Here is a 12,102-nt window from a genome sequence, read left to right as displayed (position 1 = left end):
CAAAAAATTTAAAGACACGTTTGGATTTGGGTAAGGTTTTTAGCCCGCTATGATATCATGATTAGCCGACATACAAGTTAGCTACTACATGTACAAATGTATTTTTTGTATTACTCAAATCACTGATGTATAAGATTTAAAATGTTGTATCATCGTCAAACATCAGCAATGAAATGCATACAATCATTAAGATTTTGGACAATTAGTCTTATCTATTCTGTAATTAACCTTCTCCCTGCTAAAGTAGACATTTAGCTCGAAATTTGAATAGTTAAGGGGTTAGGTAGCAATGGGAAGGTTAATTGTGGAGGTACATTGGAGAGGCTAGCTTGTGTTCTCACATGTACAGAATCATTGTGGAATGGGCAACAGTGAATGAATGTGAACATCTACAGTGTATGTGTGTGAAAAAAGTGTAACTATTCACACTGACTGAGTTTCTATGATACAGCAAGTGTTTAGACATTTTTTTCTCATATCAAGGCAGAATACAACATTAATTATATCATTAATGTACATTGATATGATCATAAGTAACTGTATAACTATAATTGAAACTTTGGAGGACTCTTGATATATATATAGGACAGGTTTAGCTACGTCTTTTTCTTAGTACAAAGGACTTGCTCATTCCAGAAATTTCGTTGAACGATTAACAGCTATTGTTGTTGCATTATCTGAAATTCATGACATGCTTATAATGTGTCATTTTTACCACTTGTTTAGATTATATATGATATGTAAAGTTACATAATATTATGATTATTACCATAATGACATAATCTTACAATGCTTACTTGTGCTAATGTTTTACAAGTTGTATTTTGTCTGTAAAGCCACTTTTCCTTGAGGTACTGCTGTGCAATCTTAAGTACATGTTAAGATGTGGTGTTTGTGCACGTTGATAAACCTTAAAACAGGGTTTTGTCATCAACACAGGGTTTACTGTGTCTTGTAAGAGCTTTGGGAGGTAAATAAAGGAAGTACAAAAAGGGCAATGTTTTACTTGCCATTCTTTGCATATTTTCTTCTCAAATTTCGTCTTCTAATTCCTGCTGATTACCTTTTAATTTTGGCATTGGTTCTTGTAGAACAAATGCGCGAAAGATTATAACGTATTATTAGGTTGTTGATAACAGGTGGAAATACGAATTTAAAGGTGCCCTGTAGCTGCACTTTCGTCCCTTTTTTTATACCGAGATTGACATCAACGTTAGTACCCTTCGTAATGAGATAATCTAATCGTCCTTCTTCGACACATATAAGTGCCTGGCACCGGAACGGGCCGTCATTGGTCGTCATAATTAGATTATCAACTTGACATAATTATGCACGGCCGTTCTGCACACCTGTGTAAAACAAGTTTGGTATGGTCCGTGCAAAATGGCGCTTTCGTACGACGGGAATACTAGTACTCTGGGCTGATTTTTTCACAACTTTCTGGGTAATTTTAGACGTTTTCGTCGGCAGAATGTCTTAGTAAGTGTGCAGCATAATGTTTGGGAGTTTTCGCTGTGGATTTGTGCCGTTCTGGTGATGTTTTGAGGAGAAAATACGGATTTCCTGACCTGGCGAATTTTGGAGAAGACAAATGGCGAGACAGTTGGGAAGAGTAGCGTGGTATGGACAAATGGAGACGACTTCGCTCATTGTTTCAGGTAAACCAGTACATTGTTTGGCTGGCATTATTCCTTAGCAACTAATACGAACATGTCAACTTATTCCGTGAGAAATGAACTATTTCTGTATTAGGTAGCGACCGTTCCTAATTTTACATAGGCTTAGAAAAGTCCATCTAGTTGTCGCGTTTTCAACATTTTCAATGTGTGGTGCACTTGTAGAGTGTTAAATGTATGTGCATGTCTTTTTAGTCAGTTGTTAAGCGTTTAGAGGTTATATTTGTCGGAAGAAATTCTGCATTGACCAAACCATTTTCTCTCTTTATCTCCACGTGGTTCAAAACACCTGTTGGAATGTTCTTCCCGCCAAAAATTTGCGTAAACAAGATGGGGGCCTCAAAGCTTCAGGGTGCCGAAATGAATACGATACAAAACGGTTGGAAACTAGTTAAATCGAGTTGACCATACTTTGAAATTCGTTCTTCATTATCATTTGAAATGTATCATTTTTGATTTAAAAGCTTGTTCGTTTCCTTTTTAGAGTAATTCAGTAAATAGTAATGACCTAGCCCAAGTATTTCTGGCGCAAACACTACAGATGACTATGCTTGAAGGTACCTGTTTTCAAAATATTTTGCGCCAACTTTTTTCGTATTCCACATAAAGTTTCAGTTGAAGGGGGTTGATTTGTTTTATTGTTGTTTCTATCCCCATTTTTATGGTCATTATGTAGTTTTTGTCAAGGTATGTGTCCGTTTTAAAGTAAAGATATTTACGGTGTCCAACTTGTAATGTATGCATGGTTAGATGAAGGCTGATGCAGTAGTGAGAACTTCTGTCTGAATCTGACAAGACAGAGTGGACCAGACCAGATGATTTGAAGACCGAAGAGGAATATCAGGTGAGAAAAATCCCAATTATGCATTTTACCCACCATTTACTTGGTATTATTTGAGACAAGTGTGTAACTCTTAAGGTCTGCATAGTTAGGTGGCTGCTGACTGATGCAGTACTGAAGACTCTGGCCTGTCCGAACCAGACAAGACAGATTGGACCAGATGATTTGAAGACTGAAGAGGAATATCAGGTGAGAAAAATCCCAATATGGCATTTTACCTACAATTATTTGGTCTTATTTGAGACAACTGTGTAACTTCTACTGTCTGTATAGTCAGGTGGCTGCTGTCAGGACTACTGTCTGAACCTGAGAAGACAGACTGGACCAGACCAGATGATTTGAAGACCGACCCAAGAGAAATATCAGGTGAGAAAAATCTTAATTCTGCATTCAACCTATTATTTACTTCATGTTGTTTGAGAGTGTGTAACTTCTAATGTCTGCATAGTTAGGTGGCTGCTGACTGATGCAGTATTGAAGACTAATGTCTGAACCTGACAAGACAGATAGGACCTGACCAGATGATTTGAAGATTTAAGAGGGATATTAGGTGAGAAAAATCTCAATTCAGATCAGGAGTTTGTACCTGTCCATGCAGGTGAGACAATATTTAAAAACTGTGAATTTTTCTTTCCTCTTGGATGTATTACAAACTGTGGGATAACATGCTGCTAGTAACAGTTACTAAACACTTTAAAAAACCTAAATTTTGTACATGTATTCAAGCAACTTTTACAACTTACGTGACTTATTCCTGTCCTCACATGTACTAGTATGTTAAGAACTCTGATGTGTAAAATGCTACAAGTACATTGTAACATGTTTAAAAGCAGTTTTGTGGAGCCTAACTCCTTCAAAGTCTATTCAATCAATGGGATAGTTGAATTGCATGATGTTTTTCCATTACACTTAATATCCTTTCATATAATTTTGTTAGGTGTGTCGTGAGGGTCAGCTGTCTGTTCTGGGAGAAACCAGTTGACTTGAAGATGCAGAAGGAAATGAAGACAACGGGCACAGTTGTGAGTATAGTTTATTTGTTCAGCAACACACCCAATACTGCTAATACATCTCTATCCTATAATCCACTTGTCCAGTCACAAAAGCTTGCACTGCTTTTGATTACACATTATGTCACACTTTTCTAGACTCCTTTTCACATCTTCAAACAATTAGTCATACATAAGAAGTTATAGTGTCTCCAGTATAACCTCCTTGCTTCCACATTGCACTTTGTCATTTAAAATACAGCACGTCACACTTTTGCATTGCGTTGGACCTTTAAATACATTCAGCTACAACTTAACTATAATCATAAACTTGCATGTTGTGTGATATACATGTAATGTCATGCTTTAGTAAGGCCAATTGCTGTTGTCAGTACAGTGACTTTTGTTCCTCTGTCTTCCTAGCCTCTATCTTCAAGTTGTGGACCCAAAGACCGGATTGCAGCATGAGGAAGAACCAGACTTTGTAGGCAGGGCTGCATGAAAGAAGATGGTGAGGTGTGAGTATGGTTTCTTTGTGAACACTCCACATGCTTTCATGTGCACACACTTGCACTCACTCACTTTCTCTAGTCACTCTGAATGCCTTTTGTGAGAGAAGCTGTTACCCATTGTCACAAAATGTAATTGGTCACTTCAATTTTGTTATCCTGAATTCATTCCGATTAGCGTCAAGCTTAAATTTTCCTGTGAAAAATATCATTCGAGTGACTAAGTGTTTTGGGAGGTTGGTCTGAAATAGCATGAATTTGTGAAATTGCCCCCTTATTGGACTTGTACCCCCCTCCCCACACTTCTCCCACAACTCTCACAGTATGTTACTTACACTGTTTCCAACACTTCAAACTTCTTTGGACCTTTACACATCAATTTCACCGCCAAAAACTTTGGGTATCTTAGCTGGCCACATCAATTTCACCCTGATTCCTTTAAGTTAATTTTCCGGCCAAAAAAAAGCTAAAAAAAAATAGCTAAGTGGGACCCTCACCTGGTTAATTAATTGGATTAAATTTTCCCGCCAAAAAACTTAGTATATACACCACTCTAACCTTGAACTTGTGCATCACCCTCCCCACTCTTCCTGCCCACCTCCCCTCACCTACCTTCCACAGTAGTTACACAGTGTTTCAACACTTCAGACTTCTTTGGACATGTCACTTCTCCAAACATGTAGTCACCACACTCTGCTACCCAAACACTTACTTGATCGAGTGTAGTTTTTCAGTCACATTTAGACTTTCGAATGATCTCTTGCTCGGTCAATGCACTAAGTGTACTCCCCGGGGGATGTCTTTTTGGGAGACATTGATGCTTCGAAACATCAGTATACCAGTGCAATTGACTAGGCAGGACATCGACAGATCATTCTAGAGTCTAACATGACATGAAAAACTACACTCGATCAAGTAAGTGTTTGGGTAGCAGAGTGTGGTGACTACATGTTTGGAGAAGTGACATGTCCAAAGAAGTCTGAAGTGTTGGAACAGTGTAACTACTGTGGGAGAAGGTAGGTTTGGGGAGGTGGGCAGGAAGAGTGGGGAGCGGGATGCACAAGTTCAAGGTTAGAGTGGTGTATATACTAAGTTTTTTGGCGGGAAAAATTAATCCAATTAATTAACCAGGTCAGGGTCCCACTTAGCTTTTTTTGGCGGGAAAATTTACATGAAAAAGAATCACCATAACAAAACTGCACCAAAATGTTGGGACAACTTAATATTTTTGTTTAAACAAATTTGTGGGCAACATGGCATTCAACAAGACAAATTTTGTAAGGAAAAATTAATGTTTGGGAGTGTTTGGGAGTGTAAGGGTGCAAAGTGTTTGTTGGAAAAGTATGAGTGAACTCACATACAGAAAGAGAGGAATTGTGTTGAATTGCATGACAAACTTTGTTATCACTGTTAACAAATTCATGTAGCAATTCAACTCTCCTGTTCCAAAATCTAGGCCTACTCTCAAGCTCATCAAATAAAGTCTGTCGGCGTTACACTACTGTCAAACTCTACGACATAATCAACACGAGACGAGCCCTGCATTTTGCAACAGGAGGTTAGAACGGCTAGCCTGGGTGCCACCCTATTTGCATGCCAGGGCTCCCATTATACTCAAAGAAATATTATGAAATGTATGGGAGCCCCAGCATACAAATAGGATGGTACCCAGGCAAGGCCAGAAACAGTGATAACAAAGTTATCTACATGACTTCAAAAGGAATCAGCAAAACAAAACTACACCCATTATTTCCTGTCATTGTTTAAGTTCTAAACTTCTTTCCTTGAAGATAAACTAGTAGCATTACCTTCAATCTGCAACTTGAATGCAGGCTACCTTTTAACGGAGAAGCTTTTACAATAATGTGTTAACCTCTCACTTTGAGAGTTCTGTAACCTCCGTTACCGCTCAAGTAAATTTAGATGGAGCCGCATATAAGACAAATTGTTTTGACAACATTTTTGCAAGTTTGCTGGGTTTCTAAGGGAAGAAAAAAATGGGTGTTTGTTGTCATTTTATAGCCACCCTTGCTGAACAAAATGTTTTAGAGTCATGACTTTACAACTTGCGTTTACTAAGTGTTGCTCAGTTTTTAAATGTCCATACTTATGCTCCCTTGCTCCTAAAAGATGAACTTCCAGGTAAAAACTGCAAATATTTTTGGAGAAACATAGCCAAAGTGAGATGTTAATTGAAATGTTTCAGAATGTGACCTTTTGCAGAGACCATAAAGTGTAGGGGAAGGAGATCCACCTCACCATCACGGCCGTACCTGCTGGATACTGGACTTTCATCAACCCTCACTGGAACTCCAGATCTGTCTACAGTTTGTTTATTATTTTACTACCTAAACTGTATCAAGTATGACATAACTACATTTAAAGTCAAAGGCAAGTTAACTGTATATGTTTTGTATTCAATACTTGCAGAAAAACAGATTGTGCTTTATTTTGCTGATTCCTTAACTTAATAGAAGTGCTTAGACATTGCGGCATGCAGACCCCATTTTTGAAAGAGTTCTAGAAATAAAAGCCAACTCACGGTCAAGGTCCGATGTTCTCTTGTCTTGTAGATAGGTAACACTACTAACAGGTCCCTCAGGAACACACAAAGGCAAAATCCTTCTGGAACAGGACAGGTACACATGATAGCTGACAGGAACACAGACAGGTCCCACAGCAAACACAGGAACATGGTACCATAGAGATGAGTCTCAGCATCCCATACGCTAGGGTATAAAAGAAAGAAAAATTCTGAAAAATCTCATGCCAAATTTACAATTCACACATACACCAAGGATACACCTGTTTACATAACATGCATAGTATAGTAATATTTGTAACATTTGCTATAAAATCTGCTTTGGTTGGGGCAAGAGCACATGGAACATTGTTATGTTAGTGAGGCAAAAAAGAGCAGTCAGCCAAAAGGGAACATAGAATATTCTGACCAATCAAAAATCACACGAAAATACATCTTACACAAGATATCACATAAGGCATCATAATCCTTTTCTTCCAAAACCTGCTTTGGTTGGGGGAAGAGCACATGGAACATTGTTAGTGAGGCAAAAGAAGGGCACAACACCCTGGCTTCTTTGTATAAAGCCGAAATAAATAAAACATGAGCACATTGAACAGAGTCAACAGTGAACATAAACTACTGACCAAACAACAATCACAGAATTTTATACATCTCACAAAAGATATCACAATCCAAGTAACAACATGATATGCATCTCATGTAACAATTGCACATATAGTTAACTTATTGTAACAATTGCACATATAGTTACATATACTTATATAACATTTCCTGTTTACCGACTGACCCTAGAAAAACCTGCCGACCCTAAACTTTTTTTTTGGGTGGATTCCAGCATGCGCAAGGGACATAAATAATAAATTTTTCAGTTATAAAACATTGATTGTACAATTGGTTTTCTCACATTGACATTATGGCCTTACCGCTCAACAACTGGTTACCATGCATAGAAAAATCCTGACCTGTTCCAGACCAAAACACCGCTTCTCTTGCAGACAAACTTATGGTGGATTCTTGGTGTTTTTTCTACCTAGAAATTTACCTTCCTGAGCACTATGTGACGTATATCATAACCCTGGATACGGTCTTTGATACATAAAACAACTCTGTTACCGCCCCCCTCCCCACTCGGAAATGTTACCGGTCGTCTGTCTCCCCTCCTCCTCCTTCCAAATCTATCACCTTATCCATGTCATCCTCTACACAAACGGTACTATCCTGTCCCCTCTGTATGCTATCGGCCTCGGACACTTTTGTTTTACATTGAAACGCATAGAATTTGACCAAAACACAAAGGACAACAACAAACCACGTTTCAAGCAAAGCCGTTCGGGTCAGGGGTCACATAAAAGCGCCCCTCAGCGGATTATTTACAAAGTGCACCTCTTAAGATTAGTGTAGTTTTTCTATTTCAGGATCATTAATTTCACCCTCATTGACTAGTAATTGATTGAACCATGTTCAAAGAACTGGTGTGGGTACGGTGCAAAAAATTGAATAAATGAAAGTGTCTTTTTATCTTCCTTACTGGACCACACAAAAGCGCCCCCATCGGTTGCTTAACTTGGTGCAGCGTTAACTCGTGGGGGACAGTTGCCGCAACTTATTTTCAAAATTCTGTCTTTTTGCTTCATTCACCTCAGAGGAGATTTACCGACAATAGTCAAGAGAGTATCTACGACGATTTAAAGTACAACTTACCACCAAAGCGGACGTGGCTCGTCTTCCTGGGCGGAATTTTACCCAGCTCGTTCTTCCCTTCCGTGCACACTCCCCATCTTGGAAAGGCGTGTTTCACGCACATGTGCATGCCACCTGTAAATCACGAGCCAAATTTGCATTCGATAATCAAGTTAACATATAAGATTAATGACAGGCCAATAGGAAATCACCACATATGCGGGTCAGAAAAATCTTACGAATGCGAAATTCTCAATTTTTCTATCCTCATCCATTTTGCTTAAGGAGGCCTCGAGGAAAACACACGTTGATAATTTTCCTATAAATATTAAATGATTTTTTTTACCCATTTATCTTCTAATTGCGATAAGGACATTTTCTAGCTAGTAGCAAATTACAAACATTACAGTTATTGCGACAATTGCCTCTAGGGATTCCAATACGTCAAAAATAATTCGCGGTACAACAAGACTAAATTTCACGCGACATGCGTAGATATGAAATATTTCATTTGTGTACTTCGATCTTTGAGTGTTTATTTCTCTTTATCGACGCTTGTTAAACTGAAAATCCAATTCTTCCCATATCATAGTATCAACGGTAAGATCACAAAGTTATAAAATATAGCCGAATGTAACCGAAACGTCCGCAATTTGTGACTAAAAGGGCGCTTCTGGCGAAGCAAGTCTTAGATTTTCAAACGTTATTCAATAAAATGGTTATTTGATAGGTTTTAGCTGAGCAATGATTCAATTAAAGGACAACCAATCAAAACAGCGGATTTCGTCTTATAACGAGGCTCAAATATATGCAGCATTAAGTCCAGGTGCCCCATTACGTCATGCGATGTAGTTACGCAATCCTCCAGGCGATATGCTGGGTTAAATATAGGCAGGAATGGGTGTAAACATTGGCGTTTAAAGTAAAAATAGCGCAAGTAATTACAGAACTAGTTGTTGCAATATTCTATATATGATCCATTCTTCACGTCTAGTTGTTTTCTGGACGGTGAGAACTGATAGTAAGAACAAAATCAAGGAAAATATGTTTAGTAACGAAAAATTAAACAAACATCAATAAAACGCATAAACGCATAAACTTTTCGTCCCATTTTTTCCACCCTTTCTAGAAGTGTAATAATTCATACCTGAGGTGTCCAGAAGAATCTTTCCATCCCTGGCGAACGTGCACCCTTCTTTACAAAGTTTACTCCCTCACGTTTTAGTTAATTGCATGCTGTGATGCATCCACATGCGCCATAATGCCAATTCATCACACGTGTCAATGAGGGCCTCTAGCAGTTCGCGGAATTATTGCAGGTACTTGAGGAGATTTTTACATGCATTAATTTCACCGACTGCTAGAAGTCGCTTTTGATACATGGCGCAGATGGTCATTTACCGATGTATCTTTGATGCTGATTGGTTCTCATCATGTCTATGCTTTTGAGTCGTCGAGCCTGATTGGATAGTAAAGAGAAACAATTATGACGTCTGACTCTTTGACCAAATATGGACAACAGACTCAAAGCTATAAAGCCGCTTTACTTTTCATGTAAACAACTGAAGTTACGATGGATTTTCGGACGAACGGGACTATTTTAGGCAGTTATTTTCCCCCAGATAAGCTACTGAGTCGTAAGAACTGCCTCTACAAAGCCGATTTATGAGGCTAGGGGAGGTGAAAATGCTCGGCAACCAAGTAATATTCTTACGAACAGGGGAGGTGGACATTTCAGCACCAAGGACAGGGATGGCTTCAGTTTGAACCTTCATGACTACAAATTGAATATTAATACACCGACTGCAATATACGAAGGAAATCAATTTGTGAATTTTTCAGTGTCGGTCTCAATATCTTATGAATGGAAACAGAGCCTCTGCCAGGCGTATAACTATGGCAATCCCAAGCTGTTACGATTTTGCCTTCCACCATGCATCTGCTTGGTTTACATTCATATGGTAATGAGATCGACACGGAAAATTCACATCTGTCAAGACTGTGACCATTTCTGCAAGCGATCAGCCGATCGCAAAATCACATTTTTACGTGTAAGTTGAGAATGAAAGAAATTTGGGCAAAAGCAATAAGTAGGAATAGAAAGGAGACCATACAGAGTATAGTCTGAAAACAAGGAGGCCGAAAAATGCCAGTTTATTTAGTTTACCAGTTTATTTGGCATAGGGACAGATCCTTATTATGGCTGCTATGGTATTGAATGTGACCATATTGAAATAAACCTTTCATTCAAGAGTCATAACAAGTGAAATCACAACACAGAGCGCTTTCCTTTTCTCTTGCTTTTTTATTGTGGCTGTGTCTTGCCATAAAATGATCTGAACAATTTTAATGTTCAACATAAGAAAATAAGATCCTTTGCATTACATGTGATCATCTTAAAACATATCCTCTTAATATTTCATAACCAAGCACTTTCACCAAACCAACAAGAAAGAGTCTTTTGATATTCTTAGGGATAAAATGAGTCTCTGGTGTTCTTGCAAGACTCATAATTTCTCTCAACCATCGAGTTCCAACACCAACCACTACGTGTTTATGTACTTATAACAGCAATCCCTTCCTCTTGGAAACTTTTCCAGTATAGAGCAGAACAGAAGATGGTAACGTATTGCATTTCAAGGTTCCGATACCAAAAGTATGCAATAAACATAATGTAGGCCGTCCTCTGACAACCAAACTCATTCAAGTGTGGTTTTCCTAGAAGAGTTTTTGTACAACACAACAGAGAAATGACTACGAAAATGACAAGGTTTTGTCGTCCGATGAAACAAAGGGCTCTGTTTGCATCCACGACTTTTACAGACAAGTTCTTGGTACATGTGTACTGTGGAACCATGAATGTTGTTATTACCATCTTAAATCAGTTAAATGCAGCATAAAAGCATGTTTGGTGCACTCAAAGAATTGAATGACGCCATGAAAACTGGTGGGACCAGTTGTACATTAGGATTATAATGCCAAAGCTGCAAAAACCTCTTGTATGGGTGGGAAATGCTTCCCAACTCCCTCCATTGTTTAATCATGGCATCCCATGGACAACAAACATCCGTGTTTTCAGATTTTTCTTGGCGTTCATTTCTGAAGGCAGGCTTCACCTTTAGAACTACACCCCCACTTTTTGTCACGTTGGTACTAGTGACATGCTCCCCAAACGTTACTAGCTTAATGCGTTGCTCTTTAACTTGTGAATCAACAAACCGCCATTCCCAACATATGCAGACACCTGAAGGATGCCCTGTAACCCCAGTTGCCATGGCAACAAAAAAGGGCGCCACCCCCATAGTACGTAGACCAACATACAGTCAAACCTGTACAAGTGACCACCTCTAGATCTATATTAGTACCACCTGGCCAATATGACCACTTTTTGGTGGTAACATAGATAATTTTTCCCATTGAAACAAGCATTGAGAATCTGGTCTATAGTGACCACCTGTCCATACAGACCAGATTTTATCAGTCTGTGGAGTGGTCTTTTTGTGCAGTTTTGACTGTATACTAATATACCAGGTCATGTACATGTATGACTTAGATATCCAAGAGACCCCTAGGGTACTTCAAGATACTGCTATGGATGACATCCGATATTGTTTCAAGTATACACAGAGATGTAAAGCCATAAGTAGAATGGTTTCAGCATGGCCAAAAAAATTCAAGTTTATGAAAACTTGATTAACACCTGGACACAAGGGGCAGTCAAGGATGTAGGGCTTGGTTGCTTTCTTTTCTTTCGGGTTGACATTTTTTTTTGTTTTTTGTTTGTCAAAATGAGACAGTGTATATATATTTAAATTTCATCCTACAATTGTATTTCTTCCTTTACCATAACCCTCTTTTTACA

Source organism: Branchiostoma belcheri, unplaced genomic scaffold, assembly GCF_001625305.1.
Source record: "Branchiostoma belcheri isolate BF01 breed outbred unplaced genomic scaffold, Haploidv18h27 scaffold40, whole genome shotgun sequence".
NCBI lineage: Eukaryota > Metazoa > Chordata > Leptocardii > Amphioxiformes > Branchiostomatidae > Branchiostoma > Branchiostoma belcheri.
This window is presented reverse-complemented; position numbering follows the sequence as displayed.